The sequence below is a fragment of the Ceratina calcarata genome, unplaced genomic scaffold (assembly GCF_001652005.2).
Source record: "Ceratina calcarata isolate Rehan_Ccalc_2016 unplaced genomic scaffold, ASM165200v1 scaffold294.2, whole genome shotgun sequence".
In the NCBI taxonomy this organism is placed as follows: domain Eukaryota; kingdom Metazoa; phylum Arthropoda; class Insecta; order Hymenoptera; family Apidae; genus Ceratina; species Ceratina calcarata.
Window position 1 is genome coordinate 56,232 of NW_017151812.1, and position 12,762 is coordinate 68,993.

General features: G+C 45.0%; 1 protein-coding gene across 3 annotated transcripts in view; it reads left to right on the forward strand.

Annotated features, from left to right (window-relative positions):
• The first annotated feature begins 7,541 nt into the window (after positions 1 to 7,541).
• Ecr (ecdysone receptor) overlaps positions 7,542 to 12,762 on the forward strand; it is a 91,839-nt gene continuing 86,618 nt past the window's right edge. For all 3 annotated transcript variants that reach the window (XM_018022782.2, XM_018022783.2, XM_018022784.2), the window contains exon 1: positions 7,542 to 7,894. The gene's annotated coding sequence lies outside the window, so the exon portion shown is untranslated. The remainder of the gene's footprint in view (positions 7,895 to 12,762) is intronic.

A 12,762-nucleotide genomic window follows, 5' to 3' on the forward strand; every position in this document is an offset into this window, starting at 1 on the left:
TTACAATCGTATGCTGGAGATTATAATACAAATAATATTGAGAATCGAGTGCAAAGGGTTAGAAGCACACGAAGTCTCATAAGGCAGCCATTCTTTAATCCCTTGAACGGAAATGACGAGTCCAGCTCGTCATAAACTTTCCTCTTTTTCAAGTGCTGACTGAAAATAAATTGTCGTTCAAGGGGTTAATCGTCTCTCCTCTGTAGTATCAGGGATTTTGTAGAGCGAACTGGTCTCACTTTCGAGCATGGTCAAGGCTGAACGATATTACGCTCTCTCGGCTGCAAATTACTATTTCTCTTCCTTTTTTCTTCCTCCCCCTCTCCTCTCTTCCGTTCGTCGAAGGAGGATTCTTTGCCGGCTGTTTTATTGCCCTCCGCAATTATGCACGCTCTCGTTGTCCTCGCGAAACGACGCTTCACGCTCGGCCAATGCCTGCTGGAATCGGTGAAAATAAACCAGGCGCCACTCGTTCCTCGAAGAAGCGACGGGTTCCAGCAAAAAGTAAGAGTGTCGCCTCTCGACGTTGTCGATTTTGCGAACCATGCAAAATGATGGAAGATTTTCCAATGTGAAAGGCGAAACCGATCGGAATTCTCTGAAGGCAATATAAATACTATTAAGACGCGTAACGCTCGTTGCCAGTGACTGACGAGGCGAATTCGAGACGGTGCATAATTCAGCGCAGTTTTACTAGCGCGCGCGCGCGCAACAAGGTTGCAATAATATCCAACGGACAGGTAAAAGAAATCGATTGGACCGATGACGTTGTCAGAAACGGACGGTTGCCCGCGCGGAAACCTCGGCAAAACCTTATGTAAGTCTCAGTGAAACGAGGCTCGTCGAGAAAGAGAGAGAGAGAGAGAGAGAGAGAGAATTCTGCCAGGGAATCATTGACACGCCGTGGGAATACAGAGGAAACCGTCTGACAGTTCTCTTGATAGGAGGTAATAATATCTGAGAGATCTACCCTTAGGTCTCTAAAAATAGCCCATCCATCCACTGTCACACATTCCGTCGATTACGGATTGATTTCTACTCAAATTAGGAAATCTTGTATCGATTCACTGAGAAGTTAGGAATTCAAGGAATCTCCACTGGGTTCTTCTCTAAAAGAATCTGAGTCTGATAAACAAGAAATTTTTTATTTATTTAAAATTGTCTTCATGAGAATGCATTACATGCAGAATATAAGAAAAAGGGACAGTGTCCATTATTGGTCAGACGATAATATGCAGCTTTGGTTTTCACGTTTAGAAGTCTTATAATTCTTACTTTTGCTTACATTTTATTGTTCGAAATCAGTGATGATGTTTTAAATGAGAGAATGACTCAGATATTGGACGAAGGAATGCTTAAGAATTAAAATCTAAATGCAATCGTATGAGCACACGTTCGTTTCGTTTGTATACAATCTATAGCTGTCGAAGAATCTGAATGGGACGACTAAAGATTAGTGATAAAACGGAGCTGCGATCCAGGCGGAAGCGTGAAAGCGTCGAGGGGGGCCGAACGGTAGCTGGAAGATGGCCGTAGGTATCGTAATACAATACTATTAGCTGAACTTGAGCTACTTATGAATGACCTTGTCTGGTTCAGGCACACCGACGTTCACCCACGTCGGCTGGTATCAGCGTGTCCTTTGGTGGCCGCGCGTGTGCGTGAATGCGCGTCCTGTCTGTGCTCGTGCTCATTGTTTTTTCACGCGCCGGCTGACCCGCGGTATCACAGCTCCCTCGGCTCGCGGCTTGGGTATCAAGCAAACACGAGACGTCCGCTGTATCGTCTGCTGAAACGTTGTGCCACGGCTGTTGCAAAACAGAGGTGTTGCGTTTCCGGTTACCAAGCTTCGTCGGCCAAATGGCACCTTGGTGCCACACTAACCCTACCAAAAATCCCCTAATATAAAATGTGTAATAATGTGTTAGATGTAAGATTAGACGGTAACCTAACTATAAAATGAAGAGGGTGGCGAACGGTTTAAATAAAAACTCGTGGGCGTAACAAAAATACTTGATATCGTCAACTCTCGTATTTATTCTCGATGTCTCAACACTAGGACGGCTGTACCAAGAGTGCCTCTTTGGTCAAACCTTTCGATTGTCCTAGGACCTTCCCCATCGCCAGTATGACCTTCGTTCTACGTTTTATGGGTTTTTGTCAAGCTGCGTACCCTTAACACGTTCCGTGTCACGTGTACCACCGGTGGTACACGGTAAACTTGATCGTCAGGCCACGTGTACCACCGGTGGTACACGCAGTCATATTTATTTAATGCGCTGAAAACATATATTTTATTACAAATATAATTCTGTAAACTATATTTCTACCTAAAAAATGAAGCATTATACAAGATGCAGTAAAGAACAAAACACATAAGTTTATTTAATTGTTATATATACAATAATTAATATTGTGTGATAATATATCGATCTTTAATCAAAATATCAAATGGCCTGAACGACAAGTCAGGCAAAAATGGCTTGGCACGGAACGTGTTAAAAGACTTGCGTCGTTGGACGCAGTCACCCCCACTCTGCTATGCGTTTTCGAATTTTCTTACATAGAGTGAAAACGGTCGAGCAAATTTTTGCCAGACGGTTATTTGGATTTTTGATACGCATCAATGAATGCGTCTTCTTATAAACACGTTCAGTCAGGAGTTGCCGTGAGGAGTGGCGAAACTCGTTGAAAGTCGCTACGGAGCGAGCAAATTGCCGGCGTGTTCCTGTTTCGTGCGAGAGTATCTGTTGACGCAAGTGCGCCGGGGCGAACACGAGTAACGTTATTGAAGCAATTGCTATTCTCCTTTTCGTGGCCAGCGGTCGAAGGACAATAGGGGAAGAAAGAGATCGGACCGATGGGGGGAAGTGCAAGAAAGCAGGAAGGAGGAGAGGCCGATGGGAAAGGGGGAGATCTCGCTCGGAATTGTGCGTGAGCCTTAACATCTGTCCGGAAGTGCGTAGACGCCTCCCATTTTCGTTTTCATTTGCATACGTGCCCATTGGCAATGGTCACACGAACGTCTCCTGCGTAGAATCGTTACTCTAATTTACAGAGAATTGAGATAAAAATATCTCATATTTAACTGGTGACGGTATTTCTTTCGCTCGGTACAGTCACGCTTTTGTAGGTATTATATTCTGATGTTTACGTTACGTTTCGCCGAAAGCCTCGAACGTAGATAAAGATCCGTGCGTCCAGCGCGAGATAAAACCCTGCCTCTCGAATTACAGCAAAGTAAACATCCCAGGTTCACGTCTCAATTTCTGCTGGCTTATTTTTGTACAATTCCAAGGTAACACGAAATTATAAAAAAATATTAAGTAAAACTCGAGGCAGGAATTAAACTAGAAAACGTGATACTTTTAATTATTCATAAATTAACAATTTTTTATCATTCGTCAGGTTCTTCTGATCGGACGAATAATTTAGATTACGTCTAAACACGTAAAAGGAATGTTAGTAATTAATTTTTTACTTGATTATTATTAACGACTATTGACTCTCTGGCTGCACATCTGCGCGTGTAGGATAATAAAATATGCTATTTGCCGGTTGAAAAACGTCCGTTCAGCAGACTCGATTAAACGATTGTTTGCTCGGGCAAGAAACGATCCCGTTTCCCGGAGGTACAATAGGAAAAAAACAATCGAGGCTGTTTCTATATTTCGATGTGGCGCATTCCTATTTCTTATCGATTTTCCACGTTTAATAAAGACCGGTAATTTATCCGGTGCTTTGTGCGCGGATTGGCATCGTCGATATTCGGTGTCTCCATTCTATAGCCGCATTCGTCGTCGCCGTCTTTTGTGCTCGCCATCTCCGTGACGATCTGCCGCAATAATTTTAAAACGCTGCTTACCCGGATTCACCCCAGCCCGTAGATTCACGTAGATTCGATCTAAACGCGCTGCCAGCCGAACCACCGTCCTCTGATATATGCGAGTTTCTTGCTAAACATCCTGCCGTTTTTATCTTAGACTTATCCGAGGGATCAAAATTGTAGACGAGACAATTTTGTTGCAGTTTTGTTGAGGGCGTTAATAATATGAGTTTATTATAATAATTATTAGTACACTAATTAAGGTTTAAGGCTAACGTTCCAAAGGGATTGCTCTGATTATTCTCTCGCTCGCTATATCTCGCCGTGACTCTTAACTACCACACTCTATCTATCTCTTGTTCTTACTCACTGACTACCTGTGCGTACATTACACCGAATCCTCGCATTCCTAATGCTCACACGCACGCGCAATGATTGTAACAATTTTAGTATCCAACTTCTCCCTTGCATACCAAATTTATAGAATTTTTTAATCGAACTTTCAAGCTCGTATCCAATTCACTTAGTTAGTTTGTCTAAGGTTAGTGACGAGGAATGAACGAGTTTGAGAGACCAACGGGAAGGAGGGTGGCCAGTGTGCCAGTTTAATTTCGCATTGAGATAGGTCCAGGGTGGCGCATTGTCGCATGCGTAACGGAGAGGAGAGGAGAGCTGCCGTGGTCGTTACGCGCGTTACGGGTTCGATGCGTGAGCTCTCGTTCTTTGTTCGACGCTCGCGTGAAGTGGTCACGTACACGCGCGCGTACACACATAGACGGGCGCGTGCGCTGACGGCGATCAGAGGGTGAAATTAAAAATACCGTGAAACCCTCCCTTTGCCCGGTCGTCTCTGTTTTCCTCTGACGCGTTCAGGGCCGTCGAGCACGAAAACGGAGCCCCGTTTTCCTTTTGCCCGCTCGATCGAGGCCACGCCGATGATTTATAGGGTATTTACCCTTCTATTTATGGTCTCGCCGTCGGTTCTAATGCTGCCCTCCAAGGGACAGGGATTATTATCGCAAGCGAATTTTTACAGAGAGAAGGGTTCGTGCATTTTCTCGAAAGGAGAAATGAAAATTGCGCGGCGGACGCATTAAACGAATCGACTTCCGGGTAGGATAGGTCGAGCGCGATACGGGAATTCCCCCACGCCTTCCCCCCTCCGCACGGACCCGTCGCGTTCCAGACGGCTCGGAAATTAATTTTCGCGTCTGCGAGAAATGCACGCACGCGTTAACATACTCCGCGTGCCGCCGCGTTTCATCGTCTACGATATTACGTTCTTGCCCCGTGGGAGAATCGCAAAAGTCTAACGTTAATTGCGCCCACGGAGTGTGTCCAGTATGTTGGGAATATTTCACGGGGCGATCACACCGCCCCGATCGCGGGACGACGACGTTGCGGTTTTGTGCTAACGGAACGGGGTCTCTGTTTTCCAGATGGTGGTGGTGGTTGATCACCCGGGGGAGGAGGGCGGCAGCAGGGCCCAGGGCGATGCGGCTTGCAAGCAGGAGAGCTCGAGGAGGTGATAACGACTTCTGACCTTCCGTGAGAGCGCGTACCGCGTAGGCGGCGTAGGTGGCGTCGAGCGAAGGGCCTCCTCACCATTCGGAAGAAAACGAGCAAGAAGAGACGGAAGAAGAAGAGGCGGTGGACGACGAAAACGGCGACGGAAGAGAAACGGTGAGGAGACGAAGGAGAAGGAAGAGAAAGGGCGGAGAGGCGAATCAGTGGAACATACACGTGCTTGCCAGAAAGAGAGAAAGAGAGAGAGAGAAAGAGATATACGGAGAGAAAGGAGGGAAGGGGGTTGGAAAAAGCCGGAGAGAACCTTGAAAAGTAGTCCCTTCCCCGCTGGCGAGCTGGCCAGACGAGCACATACACGTAAATAAATACACACACACACACACACATACAGGACATTCTCCTTGCAGCAGCGGGATATCGCTGTATCGCTCCTACATTATTAAAAAAAAAAATAACTTCTACCTTGAGAACATATACCTCGTGCGTACAAGTACCTTCAAACTTAAACCTCTTTCGCAGCGTAATAGTGCCTAGGCCCCTCCGAAGAACGCGTTTACAAATAATAATAATAATGCAGAATAATAAAAAATATTAATAATAATAATAATAGCAACGTTATATACATACATATATATATATACATACATATATCTCTATACAGAGGAAGGGAAAAAGAGAAAGAAAGAGCGAAATTGATAGACGAGATTAAAAAAGGAGAACAGAAGAAGAAGAAGTTTTAACGTTTTATTGGCTAGAAGTTTTTTGGCTGAGCTGTGACACAATCCCAGTGACTATCTGTATGTATACGGTGGTGGTACGCGTATGCAAGGACGGACAGAGCTGGTCAGCGAGGATCGAACAAGAAGGATCCAGTGCATCTCGGGCAGAATCCGAGGAGAAAGGATCACTCGTCCGTCGGTAGATGTTATCAGGAATTCTCTCGTCGATAACGGTACCTCTCCCCCTTTAATCGATCGTACGAACCAGGACAGCGAAGTACCTGCAGACACAGATATATTTATAAGAATAATTTATATGATATATGAATCTATTATAACGAGAAGGAGTATATAACACGCACGGCACACACACCGATAGTAATAAAAATCGAGCCCGACCGGCCGAACCAGCTGCGGGCAGACAGAAAAAATAATAATAGTAATAAATACCGATAAGAGTAATAATTATCAAATAATAAGGACACCGATAGCTGATTAAGGCGGAGACAAAAGGGAGGATCGTACAACACGGTGTGAACGCTTAAGCTAAATTCTACGCGCTACGGTTAGAGTACTTCTACGTTAATCTACTCAGCGACTACTACGGGGCCTGTTCTTCATCTAGGTGAGTCCATCCTTAAAATTAATTGCTATTATACAAGAATTTTGTGTACAAATCTCTCTATCGGTGAACACCGTTTTAAGTCTGTCTCTCTCTTGAAACAATCGCTTGTTTATCGATAAGCAATTACTACCAAACGCTTCCCGGCGATACAAGATAACGGGAGTGCGTACAATCTCTTTGGTTAAAACGTAGTTTACTTCCTGCCGTGGCGATCGGAAATTTTCACACACACACACACATACAGGACATTCTCCTTGCAGCAGCGGGATATCGCTGTATCGCTCCTACATTATTAAAAAAAAAAATAACTTCTACCTTGAGAACATATACCTCGTGCGTACAAGTACCTTCAAACTTAAACCTCTTTCGCAGCGTAATAGTGCCTAGGCCCCTCCGAAGAACGCGTTTACAAATAATAATAATAATGCAGAATAATAAAAAATATTAATAATAATAATAATAGCAACGTTATATACATACATATATATATATACATACATATATCTCTATACAGAGGAAGGGAAAAAGAGAAAGAAAGAGCGAAATTGATAGACGAGATTAAAAAAGGAGAACAGAAGAAGAAGAAGTTTTAACGTTTTATTGGCTAGAAGTTTTTTGGCTGAGCTGTGACACAATCCCAGTGACTATCTGTATGTATACGGTGGTGGTACGCGTATGCAAGGACGGACAGAGCTGGTCAGCGAGGATCGAACAAGAAGGATCCAGTGCATCTCGGGCAGAATCCGAGGAGAAAGGATCACTCGTCCGTCGGTAGATGTTATCAGGAATTCTCTCGTCGATAACGGTACCTCTCCCCCTTTAATCGATCGTACGAACCAGGACAGCGAAGTACCTGCAGACACAGATATATTTATAAGAATAATTTATATGATATATGAATCTATTATAACGAGAAGGAGTATATAACACGCACGGCACACACACCGATAGTAATAAAAATCGAGCCCGACCGGCCGAACCAGCTGCGGGCAGACAGAAAAAATAATAATAGTAATAAATACCGATAAGAGTAATAATTATCAAATAATAAGGACACCGATAGCTGATTAAGGCGGAGACAAAAGGGAGGATCGTACAACACGGTGTGAACGCTTAAGCTAAATTCTACGCGCTACGGTTAGAGTACTTCTACGTTAATCTACTCAGCGACTACTACGGGGCCTGTTCTTCATCTAGGTGAGTCCATCCTTAAAATTAATTGCTATTATACAAGAATTTTGTGTACAAATCTCTCTATCGGTGAACACCGTTTTAAGTCTGTCTCTCTCTTGAAACAATCGCTTGTTTATCGATAAGCAATTACTACCAAACGCTTCCCGGCGATACAAGATAACGGGAGTGCGTACAATCTCTTTGGTTAAAACGTAGTTTACTTCCTGCCGTGGCGATCGGAAATTTTTCTCACACGCCAGATCCGATCGCGGTTGGTTGGTTGGTTGGTTTGAGAAAAAAAATCTCGATAAGCGGCCCGTTCGATATCCATGGCCCGGAAAGAGGAAACTTTTACCTCGGGATATCTGCCCGTAGGGATCTTGGTTCTCGCGCGATAATTACCGGCCGCACGGGTGGACGAAAAAGCCGCTTGAGGAGAATCGCACGGCTGCGAGTGAAAGGTGCCCCGATACCCACCTTCTCTCTTTTCATCTTTATCTTACGCGCCGATCGCCTCTTTCATCGTTCCCCGTAAATTACCCTACGGAATTCATTCTGCCATCGCATCGCTGCTCGACATTCGGTCTCCCGTTCACTTTCACTCGCGTGTCTCGTGCGACTATTCGGCAGGCTCCGTTCAAGGACCCAATGGCCTTATTCCTCCTCGTTATTCATTTAGTAATAATCACATAATTATAATTGTGGAACTTATCTTTAGTCCCAACTTATGGCTGGGTTTTAGAGTACTGTCCAGTCGGATCGTCGTCTATCAATCGTTTTATAAGATCGATTTTTACTCCCGCCGTACTTAAACCTTTTCGCTTTAAAATATTCTTCAACTCAGGAACGGTAAATGTCTTTGGATCGATTTCATCCATCGAGCATCACTACGATCACGTCACACTATTCTTCGCGGTGCGTCCCTACGCTCGTCGTTAGAACAATTATCTCCGTCTTGAGATATGTCTCACGCTCGTCGTTAGAACAATTATCCCCGTCTTGAGATATGTCCCGTCTTAATCTTCGTGCTATACGAGCGTCGTTCCTGATATCGAACTTCTTCGGAATTTCCCGAAACTTTTCACTTGATAAGCTCGCAATCCTTCTTTTTATTCGTCGTGCGTTGTTGCTCGTCGTTCAACGTTCGTCGTACACCATTTGTCGTTCACATTTGTCGTTCGTTTTTTCACTCGCGTCACCTCTCACTATCCCGGACGAGCCCCCAAAATGCTGTGGAACTTATCTTTAGTCCCAACTTATGGCTGGGTTTTAGAGAGGAAACGTTTTAGTTACGAACGAATTATATTTTGAACGATATAAAGAAGGAGCTTGAGCCGCTGTCGTCGTAACGCCGTCTCGCGAAAAACTGACTCCCTATCGACTTATTTAAAACAATTTGTTTTATGGTTGTCTTGACATCGTCGTAAACAACTCTCGCTATCGTTACGCTATCAAGGCGGTGTTCACAATGCCTGCCGATGATCGCTCGCATCCTACATAATTATATAGTTTTTTATTATTATTTTTAATACAACGCGTCGAGATATTACCAAGTGGTTCTCTATATATTAAATTTTTAAATAGTTTCATGTATTAAATATGAAGGAAATGGTAATTCGATGAGGTATCGATGTGGAAACACTGCGGTAGGTTGTTGATTCTATAGATTTTCCATCGCGAACAACTAAACCTAACGGGTCACCCTGGCGAGTCGTTTGGCTCGCGGGTAGCACAGAGTCATTGTCCGGCATTTACGTGACGAATTTCACCGTGCCTGCTCGTCTTCGCGAGTAGCTATCGTTCCGTCGTTCATGGCCACGCTATTCGCATTTTAAGAGCTTTCTAAGAAGCCCTCGGATAGCTCAGCCGTCGATGCTACCTTTCAAACTTCCCCGCTAGCCTTATTCGATTTATTCGGACTTTGCCTGTTCAATCGTGCCAATATTTTCCAGTTTGCAGCGTGCGGTTGATGTATTAGCAGCAAGGTCCATTACTAAATGCCGGTAATTCAAGTATGTGTAGTGACAAGTTTCTACGCTGATGATCGTCACGTATATACCGTCGATGATTACGTTTAGAATTTGTCGAGGGGATACCTTCGTTGCGTTATAGTCATCCCCACCTCGGTGGATAGTTACGAAGTTTTCTCCAAGCTGTCATGAATACTTATGCGGCCTGTCCTAAGTGTCAATGAACCTCGGCTGGTATAGTCAGCACTTTCCTCGATTTTAAATTCATGACAGATTTCATTACTCATTCATCTGATATGGCAGTTCTTTTTTTTTTTTTTTCGCAAATTAGTTCCGACGGCTTCTCACCTCGCGAGAATACTTTTTTTCTTCCTGACCCGAATAACGTTTCCACTGTTTCATTCGGAATTTCGCGCATTCCTCTAATTCATTTTTTATTGCTTTCATGATTTTTCTTATTCTTTTTGTTTTTTTCAAGAATTCGTACGTTTGTTCATATTCGCCGATTCGATTCGCGACGATGTCGAGGATCGCAAGGCTCGACGGTACGGAAACAATGGAGAGGTAAAAAAAGAAGTGTTTGGCTTTACAGTTATCGAGGGCTCGTTGAAATTCTCGACACCGTCCGCTCACACGTGCTTCGATTATTTCTCCGGGCGTCCCACGAAGTCCGTTCGTGATTTCGCGCCAACTCCGGTCAGTTGCTTTATACTATAGAGTCTCCTTCGGTCGAGGGCAATTATATTCCAGTCTGTTTTACAGATTTTTTTTTAATAAATTAACAGATTTATTTTAACACTAGAAAGACTGACTGCTTTTGGGCAATATAGGTATAACAGATATATATATACCGGAAATGGAGGAGGGGGGAGGTAACTACAATTATTAATAAACGCATTTATATGTTGTACAAAAAGTCACAAAATTCTAAGAAATTGTATCATTACATACATAATTAATTATGAAATAAATATTAAAAACAATTAATATAATATAATATGATTATATTAAAAACAATTGTTTTTCTAATTTAAATTAAAAAGCAGTCAAAATTACTTCCTTGGGCAATCTAGTGTTAAGTATAATGTCTAAATTAATAAGAAAATTCGAGTAGCCACTTTGGTTTAGAAATAATTATTATCGACAGTTTATGTTATCAATAAATCAATATTAAAGTGAACAAGAATGTTCAAGTGAATTAGTAATTACTATTGAACGTTAGCTTACAAAGTGGACTCTCGAGGCACGAAAAGAAGTGACCCCGGTTGACCCTGTGCAAACAGGATTCCGCATGATATCAGGCATACTCGGATCCCGGGGTATGGCGCATAGCGTGGTGGCACGCGGTCAATCGATAGTTGAGTTCGCATTCACGGCTTCCCGCGCGATGGGTTTTAGACCGTGGCAGGGCAGGCCAGGAGTCGAAACGCCGAGACGCGAGGCGTAGGTATTTACCGAGTCGCAGGAGCGTGTGCCAGCGGCGCGGCGCGGCTGCCGGTTGCGACACTTGTTTTGTGACCTGGATATCTGCCGTATACCCACTACCTCGTATACCCAGTTGCCCCCACGGAGTGTACCTCGTTCCACCCCTCTACAGACCCGTCGATGCCATTCGAATATCTGGTTCACCGTGCCTCTACCGACCGCATGCCGGCCGCGTCCCACCCTTCGCAGGCCACCTCCCTCCCGAAATTCTTACCACGTGTACCCCTCCTCGTGACCTCGGCCTCGATCTTCCCAGCCGTGGCTCTGCAAGGTGCTCCGGGGTTGCTGAGCTCAAGGGTCAGGGGTTACGCTTTTTTTCTGGCTGCAGGGGAGAGACACCCTTTCGGGTGTCCGGGGCGTAGCTCCGACGAAACAGTGCGGTAGGTTAGCTCTACGCTCGACGCTGATCTAGATCCAGATTCTACGAATCCGTTCCGTAGAGATTCTACAATGTCGCCGAGGCGCGCTTGTTAAGGTCGACAAGGATTTGAGATATAGTGACACTCGCGCGGACACACGGGCGAGTTAACCTGGCCGTAAAAGGTTCGCGAATCGGTCTCCATCTGAAATCGCCGGCAACTCCATGTTTGGCCTCTCGGTTATCTCGTTTTAACAACGGAAACCTTTGAATCGCTTTATCCAGCATTTCTTTTATACACCCTTTCTTCACCTTTGCATAACTCTTCTCCTCTGACGAGTTCGTGGAACAATGATTCACCGCCGTGGTCCTCTTTTTTTCATCGAGATACGCTCGCCTGTTTTTAAGGATTCGTTTTTTTACGATCTCGGTTTGCTTTTTTTGTATCGTCGACTCGGCATCAGTCGCGCGACTAGTAGAAAGTGGAATCTGATCAGGAATGAGTCGCGGAACTGGTGAGACCCGGCGGGACGTGGAATACTGAACGGTGGCATCATCCCGGGCACGGGAATCGCGGGATGACCCAGTGGCACAATCGATTCCTTTTCCGGTCGATTAAAAAACCCGGCGCACGGCCGGGCAGCGAGTCCGCGCACGCTGCACATGCACGTACACGGGCGGACACAGAGAGACCCTTTTCCGTCTTTTCACCGTGGATTTAAAAGCCGAAGGGCCGTGTACGCGGCCGGGGGGGGTTTGCGTGGGAGGGATCTTGGGTATCCATTGTGTCGAGAGCAGCGTGTAATCCGCGTTAGGCCTGGAAACTGCTCCGGCAGCCAATGATGCCACCGGGAAGACAGACAACGGAGCCGGAGTGAGAACGGATTAAAAAGAAAAAGGAACAGAGACGAAAACCGAGAATGAGGTAGGTTGGGAAACGAGGGGGTGGCGGAACTCGACGAGTGTTGAGACTGTATTGATTTCCATTCCGGCCCGTCTGGCTCCAGTCTAGCCCATATCCGGTGTTCGTACTCGCACGTGCATACGCACCTTCCAATTCGTTTCCGCTGGTCCACGCT